Source organism: Colobus angolensis, unplaced genomic scaffold, assembly GCF_000951035.1.
Source record: "Colobus angolensis palliatus isolate OR3802 unplaced genomic scaffold, Cang.pa_1.0 Scaffold102, whole genome shotgun sequence".
Lineage (NCBI taxonomy): Eukaryota > Metazoa > Chordata > Mammalia > Primates > Cercopithecidae > Colobus > Colobus angolensis.
The window spans coordinates 1,728,887-1,750,907 of record NW_012111142.1 but is presented as its reverse complement, the minus strand read 5'-3'; the positions used below and the strand labels follow the sequence as shown (position 1 = coordinate 1,750,907).

The 22,021-nt window shown below is 41.4% G+C and overlaps 1 protein-coding gene and 1 pseudogene across 1 annotated transcript in view; one reads left to right on the top strand and one right to left on the bottom strand.

Moving 5' to 3' along the window:
- Positions 1-22,021, top strand: part of ROR1 (receptor tyrosine kinase-like orphan receptor 1) — a 411,025-nt gene that overhangs the window by 52,645 nt on the left and 336,359 nt on the right. The gene's annotated exons all lie outside the window — the stretch shown is intronic.
- On the bottom strand, positions 13,080-13,535 carry LOC105510872 (annotated as a pseudogene).

The following is a 22,021-nucleotide window of genomic DNA, read 5'->3' as shown; positions in this document are numbered from 1 at the left end:
ATTTGGGAACGTGAGCACCACCAGGACAAGTGTTTCTGTCTGATTTGGCTATTGCTGTATACCCAGTGCCTAGAATATAGTTGCTATAATTTACTTGGATGAATTGAGTAAATGGATGTTCTACCAGGTACTGGCTGTGTGGTAATAGCTAATGCATTTGCTCTCTTGGATCCTTTGTTTGAGTCCCCATTTGTTTCATATGGCATATGTGGGTCAGATGAGATGTTGCACATGAAAGCTCTTTTATGCTATGTGTTATGCAATGTATTCATTCATTTATTCATTTAATCAACCAGATGCAGTTCCTGCCTATACAGAGCTTAATAATTGGACAAATAAGTAATTTCACCAAAGTGGGATAGCGGGTGATAGGGATAGTGTGATAGGGAATGTGCAGCCTGCTATGGGAGCACCCCCACGAGGGATTCCTAATTCAGATGTGGGGACAGGACCCTGGAAGGCTTCCAGGAGGAAGGAGCATAGAAGCTGAGATCTGGAGATGGAATGGGCATTCAACAGGCAAAGGGAGTGTGATGTAATTGATGGCATGGAGAGTATTGCAGGTAGGAGGAATAATGTGCAGAGTCTGGAAGTGCAGAACCATAGAGTACTGGTGGAACTGAAAGTAATTCAGTCTTTCTGGAACATCCAGTGTGGGGGCAGATAAGTGGATAGGGATGTGGCTTGTGATATAGTCTGGGGACAGATCAAGGAGCACTTTGCAGGCCATGCTGGGGAGCCTGGACTTGATCCTAAGGACAGTGTGGAGCCATGGAAGTCTTCCAAGAAAGGAGTGACTTGGTCCGACTTTCATTTTCAACAGTCATTTAATGGAGTAAGACAGCTTATTTCCTCGCCAAGGAACTTGAACACAAGCTCCCAGGAAGGGAGGTTGTGAAAACAGTGAAAGGGCCTTCCAGAAAGTAAATCCTTAAGCTCCATGAAATCTGCTGAAATTCTGTTGAATCTGACTGGGAGTATCATAGCAATGAGGCCAAAAAAAAAATTTCATAAAAAGCTTAATTATCTTTGAGGCCATACATACTTGAGGGAAGGGACATGGTAATGCTACAGACATATATATTTGCGTTAACTTTTACACCACTATGGGGCAGACAGTTAAAGCAGGGGTGGAGGAGTCAGAGCAGTTTTGAATCTGCTTTTAAGGCCCAGAAAGTGTCACAGTACCTCCTGTCCAGCACTGGTTGCCAAAGTAAAAGAAAGTGGCAACAATAGGGCATAAGGTAGTGGAGAAGAGGCTGGGTAGACCTTGGCTGTATCCTTGCTTTGCATCTTACTTATTGCCAGTGTTTTAATTTTTTTTACACTGCTATAAAGAACTACCTGAGACTGGGTAATTTATAAACAAAAGAGGTTTCATTGACCCAGAGTTCTGCATGGCTAGGGGGGGGTCTCAGGAAACTTAAAATCATGGTAGAGGGTGAAGGGGAAGTGAGGCATGTCTTACATGGCGGAGCAGGAGAGAGAGTACTAAGAGAGAAGTGCCACTTTTAAACCATCAGATCTTGTTGGTTTAAAACAACCACTATCATGAGAACAGCATGGGGGAAACCACCCCCATGATCCAATTACCTCCCACCAGGTCCCTCCCTTGACATGTGGGGATTACAATTTGAGATGAGATTTGGGTGGGGACACAGACACACCATATCATTTCACTCCTGACTCCTTTCAAAGCTCATGTCTTTTTCACATTTAAAAGCCAATCATGCCTTCCCAACAGTCTGCCAAAGTTTTAACTCATTCCAGCATTAACCCAAAAGTCCAAGTCCAAAGTCTCATCTGAGACAAGGCAAGTTCTTTCTGCCTATGAGCCTGTAAAATCAAAAGCAAGTTAATTACTTCCAAGACACAATGGGGGTACAGGAGTTTGGTAAATGTTCCCATTCCAAATAGGAGAAATTGGTCAAAACAAAGGGGCTGCAGGCCCTGCGCCAAGTCCAAAACGCAGCCAGGCAGCCATTACATCTTAAAGCTCCAAAATAATCTCTTTTGACTACATGTCTCATGTCCAGGGCATGCTGATGCAAGAGGTGGTGGGCTCTGAAGGCCTTGGGAAGCTCTGCCCCTGTGGTTCTGCAGATACAGCCCCCCGACACACAGCTGCTTTCATGGGCTGGCATTGAGTGCCTGTACCTTTTCCAGGTACACAGGGCAAGCTGCCAGTGGATCTACCATTCTGGAATCTAGAGGCTAGTGGCCCTCTTCTCACAGCTCTACTAGGCAGTTCCCCAGTGGGGACTCCAACTCCATTTTTTCCCTCTGCCTGCCCTAGTAGAGGGTCTCCATGAGGGCTCCACTCCTGCAGCAGGCGTCTGCCTGGACATCCAGACATTTCCATATATCCTCTGAAATCTAGGCAAAGGCTTCTGAAGTTCAACTCTTATCTTCTGTGCACTGGCAGGCCCAACACCAGGCGGAAGCTGCCAAGGCTTGTGGTTGCCACGCTCTGAAGCAATGCCTGAGCTGTACCTTGGCCCCTTTTAGCTATGGCTGGAACTGGAGTGACTGAGACTCAAGGTGCCATGTCCTAAGGCTGCACAGAACAGGGAGAGCGGGAGGGACCCCTGGCCCACAAAACCAGTTTTCTCTTCTAGGCCTCTGGGCCTGTGATGGGAGGGGTTTCCACGAAGATCTCTGAATTGCCCTGGAGACGTTTTTTCCCATTGTCTTGGGTATCAACATTCAGCTTCTCTTTACTTATGCAAATTTCTGCAGCTGGTAGCTTGAATTTCTCCCCAGAAAATGGGTTTTTCTTTTCTACAACATGGTCAGGATACAAATGTTCTAAACTTTTATGCTCTGCTTCCCTTTTAAACATAAATCCCAATTTCAGACCATCTCTCTGTGAACGCCTATGACTGTATGCTTTCAGAAAAAGGCAGGTCACATCTTGAATGCTTTGCTGATTGGAAATTTCTTCTGCCAGATACCCAAACCATCTCTCTCAAATTTAAAGTTACACAGATCTCTAGAGCAGGGGCAAAATGCCACCAGTCTCTTTGCCAAAGCATAGGAAGCGTGACCTTTGCTCCAGTTCACAGTAAGTTCCTCATTTCCATCTGAGACCACCTCATACTGGACTTCATCGTCCGTATCACAATGAACATGTTGGTCAAAACCATTCAACAAATCTCTAGGAGGTTCCAAACTTTCCCACATCTTCCTGTCTTCCTCTGAGCCCTTCAAACTTTTTTATTCTCTGCCCGTCACCCAGTTCCTAAATCACTTCCACATTTTCAGGTATCTCTATAACAATGCTCCACTTCTCTCAAGACCAATTTTCTGTATTAGTCTATTTTCACACTGTTGTAACGAACTGCCTGAGACTGGGTAATGTATAAGCAAAAGAGGTTTAATTGACTCACAGTTTCGCATGGGTGGGGAGGCCTCAGGAAACTTACAATTATGGCGAAAGGTAAAGGAGAAGCAGTCTCCTCTCTTGACATGTGGGGATTACAATTCGAGATGAGATTTCGGTGGGAACACAGAGCCAAACCGTATCAACCAGTGATGTGGCTTTGGGAATCATTTAGCTTCCCTGAGCCTCTGTTTCCTTTTCTGGAACATGGAATTAGTACTACCTATTTTTCAGTGTAGCTTTTGTCCTCTCCATCTAAGCAGGCTGTTAAGCTCTTGTAGTAAGAAAGATGTTACCCTGAGCTTAGACCCTCTTGGTGGAGCTGAGATGGAGAGGCCTCAGGAAGCATGGGGCATTTGAGCTGAGGGTTGGCAGGGTCTCCTTCAGATATTTAAAGTGGGTTATTCTGAGCCTGCAAACTAGAGGGTCTAGTGTGGTGTCTCTGGAATAATTACTTTTGTACCCCTAGATGAATTAAAAAGTAATTATACTGAGTGTTTTATCGTGCCTGTATACGGATATATAAGATTCCATGTTTCTAGTTGGCATTACTGTTAAGAACAGAATATGTTTCAAACATATTTGATTTTATTAAATTAGTTTACCCTGTAGTCATAGGAGGGGTACTGCCCCTGGTACTGCTGTTTACATGCTGAATCTTAACAAAACTATAAAATAGCGTTTTTTTAAAATGGCAGCTCTCCTGCTCTGATGCTTTGACAATGAATGTTATCTCTTTTTGTTTCTATGATGAGCACATGGGACTTAGCCTTACTCTTAAAATTGATTTTTCCAAAACCAAGAGTCATTAAATTTCTTCCTCTGAGACAAAGTATTCAGGCCTCCTCCTCTTCTAGCACTAGTCTAGAAAATGTGGTTAGTCTTTCCATGTGGGAGTTCTGTGCTTTGTGCATTGGCTCCAAGATGGCAAGTGGACTACTGTTCCAAGATCTGGGCCCAAGGCATTCCAATGGGCTCGCCTGGACGTGTATATAATGACCAGAAGGAATTGGTCTGGACTGCCATTACCCCCGCCACTACCTGGTCAGTTCTGCTTGGGAAATGGCTCTAATCAACATTCTTCAAGACCTGCTGTTCATGGCTGCAGGTGGCAGGCCCATGGATCAATAATTGGCTGGGGTGGTTGGCCCCACTGGTCAGCTTCCCTCCTTGAACCCAATCTACCTGTTGCTGCCTCCTCTGTCCTCCCCTAAAGACACACAGCTTCAAATAAGGTGGTCTCATCTATTTTGGTGCTTTCCCTTCTTTCTTAATCTCCCATAATGGAAAAAGCACAGGTTCCAGAAGCCTGGTTTTAAATCCCAGCTCTGTTATTTATCAGATTTGTGATTTTGGACAAGTGACTTAATCTCTCTGAACCCTTGCTCACTCATTTTAAAAAGATGCCACTCATCCCTATCAGAGCTGTTGAGAAAACATCATGCAAACCATCTTGTACAATGCCAGGCACAGAGAAGGCCTTCTGGAACAGGAATCCACACACACCTTACCAATTACTTTTTGAGTAGGTCAATTGCTAGCATGTCTCCAGAGCCAAAAGATTAGTTGATCCTCCTTTCTTTGTGCCAGGCTCTGCCCAGGCCCAGGGGCTACAGAGATGAGTAAGAGGAAGTCCCTACCTATAAAGGCACTCCCAGTTTTGCTCAAATCCATTTTTCCAACAAATGTATTTTGATACCTACTATGTGCAAAATTTATGTGCCTTTAGGGAGGATATTGAGATGATTCAGTCACTCATTTATTCCTCGGTCATCTGTAGTGTGCCAGATATTCTTAGAAGCACTATGGGTAGAAACAACAGGCAAGACATTGTCTTTCCTTTTGAGAAGCTCATAGTGCAGTAAAATACTCTAAAGTATGGGAAAAGTAGATGGAAAGAGAATATGATTCCATTGTTAAAAGGCATTTGTGTTGTTGAATATAGGCTGCACACAGTAATGTGGATTTCATTTTTGCAAGTACTCAGATCTTGATAGAGCTTCATTGAGACCACCCTCTTCTTTTAAAGCTGAGGAAATGGAGCTTGGGAGTGATTAATATGTCACACATTTAGGTAAAAGTAAAGCTGACACTAGCCCCACAGCAACTTTAATTTGTGTAGTGACTAAAGTGAAAACATTCTCTTCTTGATTCTGTTGTCTCCCAGCAGAGATTTTATAATTTGAAAACATTGTTCCTTAGGTAGCCCCAAGAGGTAGAATTTCAGATCTGCTGCTTGCTTTTTGTAAACTATTGCATTCCATCCTCCCAATAGCCCCACTGGGGTCGGGACCATTTTGAACTTAAAGAACTTGCTCAAGGTTACGCAACTTGATATACAAAGTCAGGATTTGAATCCAGGTTTGCCTGATTCCAGAGTCCAAGCCCTAAGCCTCAACCCCATAGTCCATCCATGATTCACTCTCATTGTAGTATCTGATGGCTTTTGAGACTTTGTAGAAAAAAGCACATCTTATATCATTTTTAGGACCTGCTTATCTGAACCAGTGGGAAAACTAAATTTATGAACCATAAATAGCATCTATAGATGTGGAATGCCAAGTGAGTTAGGATATATTAATAAATAGGAACAAAAAGTTATGACCAAAAGTTGTTTTCCTATAGCCAGTTTTTTAAGATTTCATAATTAGCAGGGGGGAATTCTGAATGGATGAGTATAAAAAGGCCTCTGCAGATAGTCCAAGAGACGATACTAAAGTCCAGAGGTTATAAACAGAAAGAGGAACAGACACTGTAGATTTTTCTCTACTCCATGACATCTTCTTGCAGAAATTCTACACTTGGCACTAATCAGACCTAAAGTTAATTTCTTAAAATCACCAATGCCTTATTTAAAGAGGTTAACATTCTGCATGTAGCTGATCCACTACCAAACAAAAACACTCCTGGTTCTTTTGTGACCACTAATGCAATTGACTTTCTGTTTTTTAAAAAATGTCCCCTCCTATCCCTCCATCTTTGTCTCCCAATTAATTTGTGTTTATTTTGTAAAAAGCTTGTGGGCCTGTTGAGTTGATATCGCTAAAGGCTGACAACCACATAGAGGTACCTCTTACAGTGATGAAGTGTGTGTGCCTGTTTGAATTATCTGCTAACCAGCAGCAAGACATTGGTGCCCTGTCTTGGATGAATGGCAGGGGAGGCTGAGCTTAACTTGGCCAAAGCAGCAGGGGTCTAAGAGAATGTTTCTGTTCCCCATAAAGAAAGGTAGTCAATCATCTGTACTTTCCACTGAACTCCAGTTTCTATCCAGCTTTGAAAATTGAGCCTATAAGAGCCACATGACAAGTGTTCAGTATGTCAGATTTGTTTTCATTTGATACTGCGTATGAATTTGACCTCCACAGTAGGGCTGTGTTAATTTCCCAAAGCTCTTCCAATAGTTGTATTCTTTTTTAAAAAATATGCATACTCTTATTCTTTTTCGGATTGTGTTATGGCTGGTGTTTTGAAAGTGGTTAAAGCATTACTGGTGGTATATGGAGCAATGTGTACATGATGCACATTTCCAGATGGAAACAGCCTCCAAAGTTCACTATGTAGTTTGTGTAGCTATTCTAGTCATTTCGTTGGACTGAATTCAGTACTTTCTGGCCAGTAGAGTAGGTTTTTTTCTCTGACAAAATTAAGTTTGGATAACCTTTTCTGAAAAGCAGTTTCAGTGTGTCATATTGACATTTATATTGATAATTAATTGTTTGTGGCTGCCAAAAGAAAGTGTGTATTTTTGCTTGAGGCCAGGAGTTCCAGACCAGCCTGGCCAACGTAGTGAGACCTTGTTTCTACAAAAAATACAAAAATTAGCTGGGCATAGTGGCATGTGCCTGAAGTCCCAGCTACTTGGGAGGCTGGGGTGGGAGGATCAATTGAGTCCAGGAGGTCGAGGCTGCAGTGAACCGTGATCCTGCCACTGCACTTTAGCCTGGGTGACAGAAACGAGATTCTGTCTCTTAAAAATTAAGTATGCATGTAATTGTGTATGAGCTAAGTTACTCTTCCTGTCACATTTGTATGGTAGCTACAGTCAGGCACTGCGTAATCATCTTTCTGTCAACGTTAGAACTGCATATAAGATGGTGGTCCAATAGGGTTATAATGGAGCTGAAAAACTCGTAGAGAGGCTGTAGTTGTTGTAATGTTGTAGTACAGTGCATTACTCATGTGTTTGTGGTGATGCTGGTGTAAACAAACCTGCCCTGCCAGTCCTGTATAACTATAGCACTGCCAGTTATATACGTATACCTAATTGTATACTGATAATAGTATACTTGATACTTGATAATAGTAATAAACAACTATGTTACTGGTTTGTGTATTTACTATACTTTTTATTATTGTTATTTGAGAGTGTACTGCTTTTGCTTCTAAAATAAAACATTACCTGTAAAACAGCCTCAGGCAGGTCCTTCAGGAGGTATTTCAGAAGAAGGTATTGTTACTGCCCCTTGAAGAGCTTCTAGGGGACAATACGTGGAGGTGGAAGACAGTGATATTGATGATCCTCACCCTGTTGTAGGCCTAGGCTGATGTGGTGTATTTTTAACTTAAAAATGTTTAAATAGAAAAAAGCTTATGAAATAAGGATATAAAGAAAATATTTTTGTACAGCTGTACAATGTGTTTATGTTTTAAGTTAAGCATTACGAAAGAGTCTAAAGTTAAAAAATAAAAACTTTATAAAGTAAAAAAGTTACAGTAAGCTAAGTCTAATTTATTACTGAAGAAACAAAAATACTTTATAAATTTAGTGTGGCCTAGGTGTCCAGTGTCTATAAAGTCTACAGTAGTGTATAGTAATGTCCTATGCTTTCACTTTCACTCACACCGATTCACCCAGAGCAACTTCTAATTCCTGCAAGCTCCATTCATGGTAAGTGCTCTCTACAGGTGTAACATTTTTAATCTTTTATACTGTATTTTAACTGCATCTTTTATATGTTTAGGTATGTTTAGCTATACAGATACCATTGTGTGACAGTCGCCTACAGTATTCAGTGTGGTAATGTGCTGTACAGGTTTGTAACCTAGGAGTGATAGGCCATATCGTAAAGCCTAGAGGTGGAGTAGGCTATACCATCTAAGTATGTGTAAGTACGCTCTGATGTTCACATGACAGCAAGCATATCAACTAAGGACGCTTTTCTCAGAACATATCTCTGTTGTTAAGCGACGCATGGCTGTAATTCATGCATTAATTGGTTACCTGTACCCTCTATTTAGGGCTTAAAAAGTCAGATCTATCCATCTAAGATGCTTTTAAGTAACATTTACCTTAAAGAAATAGATGGTTCATTGGTTTAAAGAAAGAGACAGCTGAATTGGACGGGGAAGCCAGATTTTGACTGTATTTCTAAGAGGAGCTATTCTGTAATGTTTTGGTAAAAGAATGTCTGTCTCCATATCTATCTATCTATCTATCTATCTCTCTCTCTATCTAGTTTGGCATCTATTCACCAATCTGTCTGTAATACAAATATTCTGAATACTTAAAAAGTGTAAGAAGGCTCTGTAGTGCAATGAATAGCACACTGAACTTTTTTTTTATATTGGTTTACTGCAATTAAAAAATAATATATGTATCAAAGAAATTCAGAAAATAAAGAAACATTGAGAAGGTGAAAGACTATTAAATCTCCCCAGGCTTAAATTATTAACATAAAAAATCACTTTTAATATTTTGGTACATTTCCATCAGGCTTTTTTGCCCTATGCATACATTTTCATCCATAAATGTAATCATCTTGTCGATGCTATTTTGTAGCAAGTTTTTTTTTCACTTAATATATAATACTATTTTTTTAAGTCTTTATAGCTATTGTTTTTCTTTTTTTTCTTAAGATTGGGTCTTTCTATGTTGCCCAGGCTGTACTTGAACTCCTGGGCTCAGGTGATCCTCCTGCCTCAGCCTCCTGAGAAGCTGAGACTTCAGGCGCATGCAACCTTGCTTGGCGAAATATTATCTTTAGTGTTTTGTGTGATATAACACTGAGTGAGCACAGCCTACATGGTTTATTTAGCCATTACTCAGTGGTTGGATATTTAGGGTATTTCATCATTATTGTCTTTGAAAATTAAATAAAACAAAATTTGATGAAAGTCCAAGGTGGCCCAACACAGTGGCTAAATATATCCCATCAGTCTGTTACATTATTCACATGTAAAGGGAAAAACAACCTCCTAAAACTCTGCATCTGAGAGGAGTATATATTAAATTAAGCTTAAGGAAGTGCTTAAGTCGAAAATGAGAGTTGGTAAATGGAGTCATTTCATTTCATAAAGGTGCCTCAGAGCTTTAAGCCCAAACCCCTACACTTTGAGTCACTTTGGATTTTGTGCATCCGTCCACGATGCACCGTGATTTTGTCTTACACGGTGTTCAGTGCGACGCATTAAATCTTCCTTCCTTCACAGTTGTCAGAATCTGTGAAATAGGACCCTAGCAAACCTAGAAACGTCTCTCTGCTTGTCTGTTTAGATTTTTTTTTTTTTTTTGAGATGGAGTTTGCCTCTTGTCACCCGGGTTGGAGGGCAATGGTGTGATCTCGGCTCACTGCAACCTCTGCCTCCCAGGTTTGAGCAATTCTCCTGCCTCAGCCTCCCCAGTAGCTGGGACTGCAGGTGCAGGCCACCATGCCTGGCTAATTTTTTTGTATTTTTAGTAGAGACGGGGTTTCACCATGTTGACCAGGCTGGTCTCGAACTCTTGATCTCAGGTGATCCCCCCACCTTGGCCTCCGAAAGTGTTGGGATTACAGGTGTGAGCCTCTGCACCTGGCCCTGTTTAGATATTTTAAAACAATCTTTCAATTCTGAGTAGAATAGTATTTGTATAACAGTTTTGTGTTGAAGGCAAACACTTTCAAAGAGTTCAGTTCTTTTCTTTTCAAAATGTAAGTTATAGAAATGCATGATTCTCCCTGAGGAGCCAGCTAGGCATCAGACTCTGGAGCCAGACAGCCTGGGTTTATTTCCTGCTCCACCACTTTCTGCTGGCTGAACCTGGGTAAGTTACCTGACTTGCCTGGGTGTCAGTTTTCTCATCTAGAAAATGGGAATAATACTATTCACTCATAGGTTTGTTGGGCTGGTTTAAATAAGTTAAAACACAGTGGTAACTACTGCTGTTCTCAACAGGTTCCTAAGGGTCTGCGTTTCTAGTGCTTTAGCACTTCAATGGCATTTATAATGTTCTGCACTATCCTTCACTGAGTGGTTTTTCTATGAGTATTTCTTTGAGTATTTCTTCCCCAGTCAGTTAGTAATCATACTGGCCACCACTTTTGATGGAGTATTATAATACACACTCTACATGTATTACAAAATGTAAGTCTCATTGCCTTTTATGAGGTATGCGTTTTCACTATTTTCTTTTTACAAGTTTAGTAACTAAAGGTTGTAGAGGTTAAGTAACTTGCTCAAGGTCATAAAATTGCTAAATCTGGAACTTGGAACTAAATTCTGGTCTGGTGTATGTGCCACCACCCTGCTTTTGTAATTTCCTTTAAGGAAGGGACTTTTATGCTTTTTATATCCCTTACAGATTTCAGCACAGTTCCATGAACATAGTAGATCCTCAGAAAGGTTTTTTTTTTTTTTTTAATTTGAGATGAATTCTTGCTCTGTCGCCAGGCTGGAGTGTAGTGGCACAATCTCGACTCACTGCAACCTCTGCCTCCCGTGTTCAAGCAATTCTCCTGCCTCAACCTCCTGAGTAGCTGGGACTACAGGTGCACGCCACCATGCCCGACTAATTTTTGTGTTTTTGGTAGAGATGGGGTTTTACCGTGTTGGCCAGGATGGTCTTAATCACTTGACCTCATGATCTGCTAGCCTCAGCCTCCCAAAGTGCTGGGATTACAGACATGAGCACTGCGCCCAGCCAGTTTTTTGTGTTTTTAAATGAATGAAGGTAGAAGTGATCCTGTGGATAGTAGATTTTTTTTCTCCAGTAAGATAACCAACAATACTGCTTTTTAATCAATGAAATTATGAGTCTTAGAATTTTGTTCTGCTTCCATATTACATCTATGAGAATGATGAATTTGTAATTATTTGTGTATGAAACTGGTTGTAATTCATGTGAAAAAGATGTACAGACCCTGTATTTGAGACTCTGATTTGAGAAAACCTGAATTAGCATTACTTCGATAACCGCTGAAGCAATTTTAATTTAAATAAAGGATACAACTAATTCTGGATCTGTTTTTAGCTATTTCATTGACACACTTTTATTGAGCATATACATTGTGCAAAGCTCTCTGCAGGGGACTAAGGATTTAAGGATGAATATGATGGTTTCTATATGTAAGAGGATTTTATCCAATATCATGGGTTTAGCTACACCCTGATGCTAATGACCCCCATATATCTTTAACCCCAGCCTTTACCCTTTTGTCTTCATTATTCAGCTCTGTGTTGGATACTTCCACATGGATGTCTCATAGATTTCCATACTGAATTATTATCTCATCCCCAGCACCCGCTATACCTCATTACATATTACATTGTTGTACCTGTTCTATATTCCACCCCTGTTGGTGACACCGTCTAAATTAACCATTCAAACCACTGTCCAAACTTCAACCTTCAAACAAACAAAAAAACCACAAGTAATCTTTGATTCCATTTTCTCCCTAACGTTCTACATTTGGCCATTCACCAATCCTGCTGATTTTTTCCTGCTAAATATCATCAAGAACTGTGAAGGATTTGAGACTTTATCTTACTTGCAAATGAACTTGCCTGCCTCAGTTACATGGATGCTGGCAAAAGACTAAGGATTCCTGGGTTAAAGACAAAGAACGTTATTAGTCATAGCAATAGCAATAGCCAGAGTGTTTCTCCAAGACCCAACTCCCATAGGAATTCATGAAGACGGCCAGGTGACATCCATACATGCAGTGCATTGTGTTACAGGAGAGGAATTCTGAACTTAAGAAAACCAAATCTTTTATATTGGGTTACAAAGATGCTTCACCTTTGCTCCAGAGGGAGATCATTTCTTCCAAGGCTGTTCTCCATATAAACATCTTTGAAAAGTTAGTCTGGAAATAAGGGCAGCCTGTGCTTTGCTCACAAGATGTGCAGAAACCGAAGGGACTCATGGAGAATGTCTCCCAACAAATACTTCTTGCATCTGTTCCCTCTGCTCCTTCTTCTTCTTTTTTTTTTTTTTAATCAAAGGTCCCTTACTCGTCGTGCTTCCGTGAGTAGCAGTGACCAGGGGAAAAGGGAGAGGAACCAGCCGTCACAGGGAGGGGTCATCTCCACAACATTCCATTTATACACAGAACTAAACAGACAAACACAGAGTTACTACTGCGGTTAGAAGTTGGCAGCATAGGAAGGGGGAGGAACAGGTGGGGAGTGGGGGTGTTGTTAAAAAAAATACAGGCCACCCCCACAACTGGGGTGCCCGGGGGGAATTTGGTTTGCTTCCACCCAAGAGGAATCAGAAGATCAAAAGCAGTTTGGGAAGACCAGAACCATCAGGGATGGAGGGAGGAGGAAAATCCAGGGGGTGGGGGAGTCTGTTTGGCAACTGGGGTGAAGGGATTGCACTCCTTCTGCTGGGATCCTCCCCAGTGCTTCAGGTCTGAGAGGAAGGGAACAGCCTGCAACCCCCAATGCCAGATGTGGGCCTGCCAGATGCTCCAGGCAGGGGACCGGAAGGGGCTCACAAAGGCTTGTCCTCCAGGGAGATGACCGCACTGCCCCCCAGCTTCTCTGCCAGGGTGCAGCGGTCCTTGACCTCCTCATAGCAGTTTGCATGTAATTCATGCTTGACCCCTGTCAGGTTCTTCTTGATGGCGTCGTTGGAGCTGGCATAGGTCATTTTGCTGTTAAGGGGCGCAGACTCAGGGACCCAGAAGATAAACACCAGGTCCTCCTTCTTGCTCTCGTTGGTCCTGTAGGTTGTGTCATAGAGGGCATAGTGGCAGTCCTTATCTGGCAGCATTCTGACAAAGGTGGTGTAGTGGTTGTCGATGGTCTGGCCCACATTGCCCAGCAGGATCTTCTTGATGACGTTTTTCTTGTCTTCACCAAGGCAGAAGAGCACCGCCTTCTTGTGCTTCTTCACCTCCTCTGGCATTGAAGACTTATGCACCTTCATGCCATTGAACATGTTCATGACACCATCAGACAGCCACACCGGAGGCCATGTTTCCAGAAGCCAAAAGGAGAGGTCTCGGAGAGCCGCAGAAGATGAGAGCTCTGCAGCCGCTGCCGGGACCAGACTGCCCTCTGCTCCTTCTTTGCACCATTAGATGAGGCTGCACATTGCTCATAGGAAGACTGTAACAACTTTTTAGCTGATTTCCCTAAGTCTGGGTGGGTCCCTCTTCATATCAGTCCTCCACACCTTGCTGAAGTAGCCTCCTGAGACACAGATCTGACTCTTTCCTGCTTAAAGCCATTTACTGCCTGCCTGTTGTCTATAGGAAAGGCCCAAGCTCCTTAGCATGACACCAAAAGGATTTTCAGACCAGCCCTTGCTGATCCGTCTAACCTTAGGGGGGCAGCATATCAGAGTGATTATCTCCTTTACTGCCCCAGTGGCTTAACCTTTGTAGCCTCGTTTCCTCATTGCTAACATTAGGATGATAAAACCTACCTCATGGGTTGGTGAGAATTAATCAGCTCACACAGGGTTAGCCCTCAGTAAATGTTGACTGTTATGGTTGTGTTTTTCCACTCTCTGCCTCACACTTTAGATCAGGCTACATGGTTTTCTGCTCACTCTGTGTGTCCCTTTTCACCGTGGTTAGTGCCTTTATTCCTGCCACCCACTCTTCTTGCAATGTCCTCCAAACCCTGTTGCCAGGCTTCACGCTGGTTAGGCACATCCTCTTCCTTCTCTTGGATGCTCCATGCACATGTCGGCCATTGAGCTATAAATATCTACTAGTAAGTCAGCTGTTGCTGCTAGACTATTAACTTTATGGGGATGGGGGTTGTTTTATTTGTCTTTGTGTTGCTAGCACATAGCATGTGTTGAAGAAAGTGGTGGATGAATACACGAAAGAACAAAAGGAATTCACAGTCTGTTAGGGTGTTTGGGGTCTAGGGATGAAGGGTGGAAGGCAGCTAAGTAGCTTAATAATAACAGGTGAGAGAATCTGGGTAAAGTTGGGGCTGAGGTGAGAATTAGGCCCTATAGGAGCCCAGTGTAGGGAGTTTGCTTGTTGAGTGTGGTGCATGTGGTGAGGCAGCCTGTTTAAAGTTACCTCCTCAATGAAATAAAGCAGCCCCTTCTAGGCAATCTTAATTACTCCCTTTCCTGAAAGAATCTATTGCAATTGGAAGGTCATGCAATCTGCCTTCTTGTAAGATCTTCAGTTCCTCAGAATACAATGAATTCTCTATTACCTGGAGGAGGGGGTAGAAAGGAGCTTCTTTTTAATTAAATTGTCTCTGCAACAGAAAGTGACTTTTTCCCGCCTTTTGAAGTCTTCCAGTTGTCCTCAGCCTGGCTCAAATCACTCTCCTTGAATTCATTGTTACATTAGTGCACCCTGCATTGTGAGTTATAATTTAATGTGAGCATATCTAATTCCCTAATGAGATGGAGACTCTTTGGGAGTTTATGTTTTTTTTTCCTGAAATATTTAATGTCATGCTTTTGAATTAAGAAGGCCTTCTACATATATTTATAGACGGGGTGAGTTTCTCCATATATGTGTTAAGAACTTTCAAATAATTAGAATACAGCCTCAGTTTCAGAATGCCAATGATCTTCTCCAGGGCTTCAGCTTCCCTGAAAGAACAGTTACTCAGGGCCTATTATTAAATGTTTAAGGTGCCATTTTTTATTAACTTTGACATAAAAACAAGTATTTGGAAAATATTGATAAATGAACAAACAAAAAAACCTGATGTAACCCTACTAGTAGTTGTGATAACTACTATTATAATAGTATTTGGAGTATGTCTCTATAGTCTGTCTTCCTTGGCTTCATGTTTTTGCGTCTCTTTCTCTTTCAATGAGTGAGGTCATCTTTTATCACTCATCTGGCAATCTGCTTTCTTCTCCTTAACATCAGTAACATCAGTAGATATTTATTAAAAGTGATGATGCTGGAGAATTTCTTTTAGGTTCCTGTTTCAACCCGTAACCCACTGTTTTGCCTTTTTTGCCACTGCCTGCCTTTTTTTTGATTTCTGTTTGTCTCTCTGAATTGACCCACTATTGTGTTCTGATCTCTGATACCTGCATGCATCTTCATAGTAACTTCCAACTTTTGGAAGTGTCTGCTGTGCCCCAGATACTTGTATGTATTTTACCTGCTTTAAATATCTAGTTTTGGATAGACTGGATATTTGTAGTCTCCATTTCATAGATGAGGAATTTGGTGTAGAGATTTAGTAATTTATAAAAGATCATGAAGCTTAGATGGAGCCTGAACTTATGTTTTTATACTCAGCACCTCCTCTAGTATGTGAAACTGCCATCTGTAGCTTCAAATTTCTTCTGGAATACTGGTTTTTGGGTGCCATGTCTAATCAGTTTTCAGCTCTACAATATTCCTTGAAGGGCACCGCAACCCACACCCCGGGGCCAGCATAGTGAATTTTATATTTTTTAATATTTTTTATTTGAGAGAGAGTGACAGAATATGTGTGCATGTCTGTGTGTGTGTGTGTGTGTGTGTGTGTGTGTGTGTTTGAGAAATCAGCTGTGGTTCTTGCTTTCACTCCTCATGATGAGGCCTGCCCCTCACATCTGTTTTCAGCCCCTGTTCCTCAATACCAGAGTTTTTTCTATTAACTCAATGCACCTTTTCTTTGTAATTCTTGTCAATTTTCCCTCCAGCCACCTGCACGGTCTCTGGCTTGCTCTCAGGCTGTGAGTAAGTTCTTTGTATACTTGCTGTTTTCGATAACCTCAGCCCGAGATTTAATGTCAAGGTGGGGGCCTATTAAAGATGCCATGAATCATCCTTTCTTTGTTTGAAGATTTCCGTGTTGGCAAGTGGGCAGATAGAAGTAGCTGTAGGTTTCCCAACCAGATGTACTGGTAGCTGAGATGCGGGCATTCAGCTGAAGTACATTCCTATCATTATTTGGCAAAGAAAGAGCCACTGAGATTAAGAGCATGATCCTTGCTTGTGATCTGGCTTCATCAACGGAATCATAGAGCCTCTGTGTTGGAAAGGGACTTAAAATCATCTGCAACTGCATGGCTCGATACTTGAAGGAACTGAGGCAATAGATAAAAGAAGTGATGTAACGTTATAGAATGCTAAGCCTTCAAGGGACTTTTGACATGACCTAACTCTGCACTCTTATTTTATGGGGAAGAATAGTGAGGCCTCGAGAAGCTCACTAACACTCCTAATGAGGCACAGCATGTTACTGCAGAGCAAGGACTCTACTGACTACAGGACATGGGCCCTGGAGGTGAAGTCGCTAAGGGGGATCTGTAGGATTTGGCTGGTTACGAGAGCTCCCCGACTGTCTCCTCCAGGCTGGCTTCCATGGGCCTCTGGTGAACTATCAGTCCGGTGTTCTTGCCTCTGTCCCCACAGCCCTGTGGAGGTCTTCTTCCACCTGACAGATGGTGACTGCCTTGTCCAGAGTGGTGGGAGTGAGGGAAACAGTGAGGGGAAATTGGGAAACAGGAAGCCAGGGAGAGGAGCAAGAGGTGTTGGGGCTATATATGCCGGCTCCGTGCCTTGGTGTTATGTGTTTCTAGAGGGTTTTAACTTTGTAGTAAAGACAGAACTTGGGGAGAAATTCTCCCTGTGGTGGGACAGGAGTGTTCACAGCCTTCACAAGGTATTCCCCGCAAGAACTACTCATCCTTCACGGCCTACTTCCATCATAGCAGTTCAGTCTTCTGCTGTTTCTTCTGGTACCAGCCTATGGACTGGGCAAGGAGAAAGATCAAGTTTGTAAAGAGATCTTTCTGGTCCTTCCAGTAATAAAGCCCCTTGGACAAGGGCCAAGGAGATTCATCTCCCAGAGACTCCTGTGCTCTAGGTGGTGGTAGAGGCTTCCTGCCAAAAGGATCTGAGGCAGAGGACGTGGATGGTGCCATGCTGGCGTCTCTGTGCATCTGGCAGCGCAACAAAGGACTTCTGTCTGCCCTGTGAGGCTGGGCCGATAAAACTCACTTCAATTGAAAGCTACCACACTTTAGCAACTTGATAATTAAAATTCTAATATGTGAATTAAAGAAAACAAGGGGCTGTGTTCCTACCATTTTAAAATACAGCTGCAGTGATTCCACTATTGTTTCCTTTGACAGAGCTGTGGTTTTCCTACACACCTTTGTTTGAGGCTTTGATTCAGATATGCTCCCTGCGGCTGATAAGTCCCATTTGTCTACTCACTCGTTAGATGGTGCGTGGGGATGATTCTTCTATGATGTGGAGAATCAAAGATTGTGTCTTCAGGTTATGTGAGGTGGCTAAGTGGCATCTCATCAAGAGCAGAGGTAAAAACAAAACTCATGGAAAAGGTACTTCCTGAGCTCCCTTTTTGTTTCCTGAATGATTTAAAACAATAAAGGCCAAATCGAAGAGAAAACTGATGCAGCCAATACCTGGACCTACAGACTGATTTATTTTCGTGAACACTCTGGGAAAATGGCTACTTGTCGCTTTCTGTTGTTAATAAAGAGGTCACTTTATCATTAGGCCTTTGAATCTGTATTTAATGGCTAAAGCAGATGGTTATAATTTCTGACTTGGTGTGGCCACCTTATTAATAAAAAAGAACTGATGGAAACAAAAAGGCGTCTTCATTTTTAACTCCAGAAGCATAACACAAATGCTTTCCAGTCTTTCTTTGTGTGGAGAGCAGACCGAGTGACTGCAGTAAGATCCTGTTACACATTTGAAAAAAGACTTTGCAAGAGTGGAGGTAACTCAGTTTGAATCCTTCTTTTGTTAAACTTTAAAAGAACACTATAAATATATGCCCCTTTCCTTGAGGAAGGTATTTCGAAGGAAGCTTCGGGATTATATTTAAAAGTTAATTAATATTTTAATAACATAAGGAAACTAAAAAACACCTAATTTATTTCAAATAGTGGAGGCCTGTGGTACTTTCTAAAATTATTCTTTTTGCTTAAACTACTATGAACTGCTTTTTTGGATTTAGTTACTAGGCTTAGATGAATGTGCCATGTATCTTATTTTGGTTATTTTAAAATTCATTTGGAATTTAAAAAAATCAGTAATGGCAAAAATGTCTGGCAGTGGATTTCTGCTTGATTTCATCAAGCCCGTATATTCCCCTGTAATGATCAGGAGTTTGAAATCATGGTTATCATCCTGGAAATTTTTTGTCCCCAAAGGGACAAACCTACATTCGTGAAGACAGAATGATTTAGAATCTTAATGTACCCAGTCAACCGAGTGAACAGAGCAGAAAAATGCTGCGAATTCTTCATGTAGGCTCAGAAGAGCTCTTTAATTCACTTAGATACCTAAAGACTTATTGATATGTCAGGCTGTGGGCAGCGTCCTGGGGTCTGTTATGGCAATGAACTCCTGGTCCTTAGGTGACAAGAATGGGATGAGTGTGCTATGCCTGGCTCTGAAATAAAGAAAAAACATGGAATGTTAAGGATCTTAAAGTCTTCAAGGGTTTCTTTGCCCACTTGTTTTCAATCTTTTTTTAATTAATGATGTCTGTCAGAGCTGTCCATGGACCCACATTTAGAAGTGGTTTGAATTTCAAATTATCAATGGTAATTATTGTTTTCTATTTTCATTAACCAAAGGCATGTATAGCAACCCATTCAGTTCATTCGTTTATTGTTTTTATTGTTTATTCTTCAATATTTAGTCTGTGTTTACTTTTGGCTTGGCACCATGCCAAGAGTTTGTGATGGCCATCAGGCTTGTTTAGAATGCCTAAAATAGGGTCAGGAGCAGTGGCTAACACCTGTAATCCCAGCATTTTTGGAGGCCGAGGCCAGAGGATCACTTGAGCTCAGTAGTTTGAGACCATCCTTGGCAACATAGTGACACCTCATCTCTACGAAAATTTGGCTGTGGTGGTGTGTGCCTGTGGTCCCAGCTACTCCAGAGGCTGAAGTAAGAAGATCACTTGAGCCCAGGAGGTCAAGGTTGTAGTAAGCAGTGATGGTACCCAACACTCCAGCCTGAAAGACAGAGTGAGACCCTGTCTCAAAATAAATAAATGAATAAAAATAACTAAAATGCTCCAAAACAGTAGATGGATTTTTGTTTTTCCTCCCATCTCAGATTCCTGGATATCTAGACCAATCCATGGCTAAGCCATCATGCTTTGTTTTCTTTTTCAACCTCTGATATATTTTAAGTACACAGAAAAGCAAACAAAAGTGACAAAACCCATTTCAGATAAAAATATTTTTTATTTGTTTCAGATTTTTAAAAGAAATAAAACATTATAGATACAACAAAAGCTCCCAGTGTACCCCTCCTAAATCCTGTCTCTTTTCTTCTCCAGAGATAATCTCTCCTCTAAATGTGATGTCTTTTCATTTCCATGCATGTTTTTATATTTTTGCTCTCTGTGCATAAATGCACTAATAGGGCTACTAAAAATAGTGTTTTGCCTATTTTTAAATTGTGTATAAATGGGAACTTACTGGACCTGTCATACATCTTGCTATTTTTGCTCAACGTTATGTTTTTGATATTAACTTTATTAATTTAGGAATTGCATGTTGATCTAAGAAGTTATTTTAGTACTGTGCAGTAAGTATGCACAGCAACTAAATCACAATTAATGTACCCATTCACCTGTCTTCATTTTTTGTGTATTATAAACAATGCTGCCATGAAAACTTTGACTTGTCTTTCTGTAAAAATGTGCGAACTTTTTCTAGGCCAAATACCTAGGAATAGAATAGAGTATGCATGTCTTTGGCTTCCCTAGGTGCTGCGGAATTGCTCTCCAACAGCCTTATGCTAGTGTGAGTTCCTTCCTACAGGATATAAGTTCCTGTTGCTCTTTACCCTTTCTAACTCTTGGTATTGGAAGTATTTTTAGATTTTGCTTATTCAACAGGTATGAGAGAAACTATCACAGTTTGGATGTATAAAGATATGTCAAGTTGAGTAAAGATGTTAGAGCAGAGACGAGATTTTTTTTTCCCCTTTTCCTCCTGTTCTAGCTATATTGTTCTAGCTATATTATAGGGCAGATTTGAGTTTCTGCTTGAGTAGAATCACCCTCAACAAAGCCTACTTTGGCCCTAATTAGTTTGCTATACATCCACTGTACACAGAACACATTATGTACCTTTCTAAGGAACTGAAGAGACAAAGTCCAAACTTATAGAACCTATGTTGGGGGTGCATAGCAGGAGATACTGGGGCCCAATTTACAGTGGGTTCATTGCACTGGCCAGTGAATTCAGGGACCTTGCTCTCTATACCAGCAGAGATTGCTGCCTGGGTGGCTCTTTGGGTGTTTGGTTTGTTTATTTGTTTTTTGTTTGTTTGTTTGTTTTGAGATGGAGTCTCACTCTGTCTCCAAGCTGGAGTGCAGTGGCATGATCTAGGCTCACTGCAACTTCCATCTCCCGGGTTCAAGCGATTGTCCTACCTCAGCCTCCCAAGTAGCTGGTACTATAGGCGCATGCCACCATGCCCAGCTAATTTTTGAATTTTAAGAAGAGACGGGGTTTCACCATGTTGGCCAGGATGGTCTCAATTTCTTGACCTTGTGATCTGCTAGTCTCAGCCTCCCAAAGTACTGAGATTACAGGCGTGAGCCACCGTGCCCAGTCGCTTTTTGGATTTTAATGTCCATAAAATGAGAGATTGCATTAGTCATTCCTTCTTCAAGTGCAGATTTTCTTTTCTGCTTTCAAAATTCCATGCTTCTAAGTGGCGTTGACCCTTGTTACTGTAAAAAGTCTTAAAAATCACTAATACTTAATTGGTATTGAGAACAGAAGAACTTAATGCAGGAGCCACCACTAAGTGAAGAGCAGTTAAAAATGCTAAGAAGTCACCTTCAAAATTCTAGTCTAATTAAAATTATATAAAAAAAGACCACCATCACTCGTGTATAAAGATGACAGGGAAAAATAACAATGAATAGACTGTGGGTGATTATTCCCCTCATTGCCATACTTTTCTGTTTTCCAAAGTTTTTTTAATGGTCATGGAGTAATATCCTTGGAAGAAAATAATAAGCATATGCAAACAATTATAAGCTCATTTGGTAGGAAAATAAGAAAGTGATTTACACAAAACATGTGCTGGGCAAAGGAGAGAACACCTGTATATGAAAAATGATTTGTAATGATTTTGTAAATAATCCTATAATCCTTCCTTGGGTTAAGGTTGGTGGATGATAAGTGTTTTTCTTTAGGTTTTGCTGTTGGAAAGATTCAGGGAAGATGGAAGACAACTAGACTGGCATCTTACCTAAAAGCAGTGGTATAGCAGGTGGTAGAACAGTTTGAGCTTTTCTCATTGGGTTTTAAGACCAAAGATGGAACGTGTCTGAAAATAATAAGAGCTATTTATGACAAACCCACAGCCAGTATCATATTGAATGGGCAAAAACTGGGAGCATTCCCTTTGAAAACTGGCACAAGACAGGGATGCCCTCTCTCACCACTCCTATTCAACATAGTGTTGGAAGTTCTGGCCAGGGCAATCA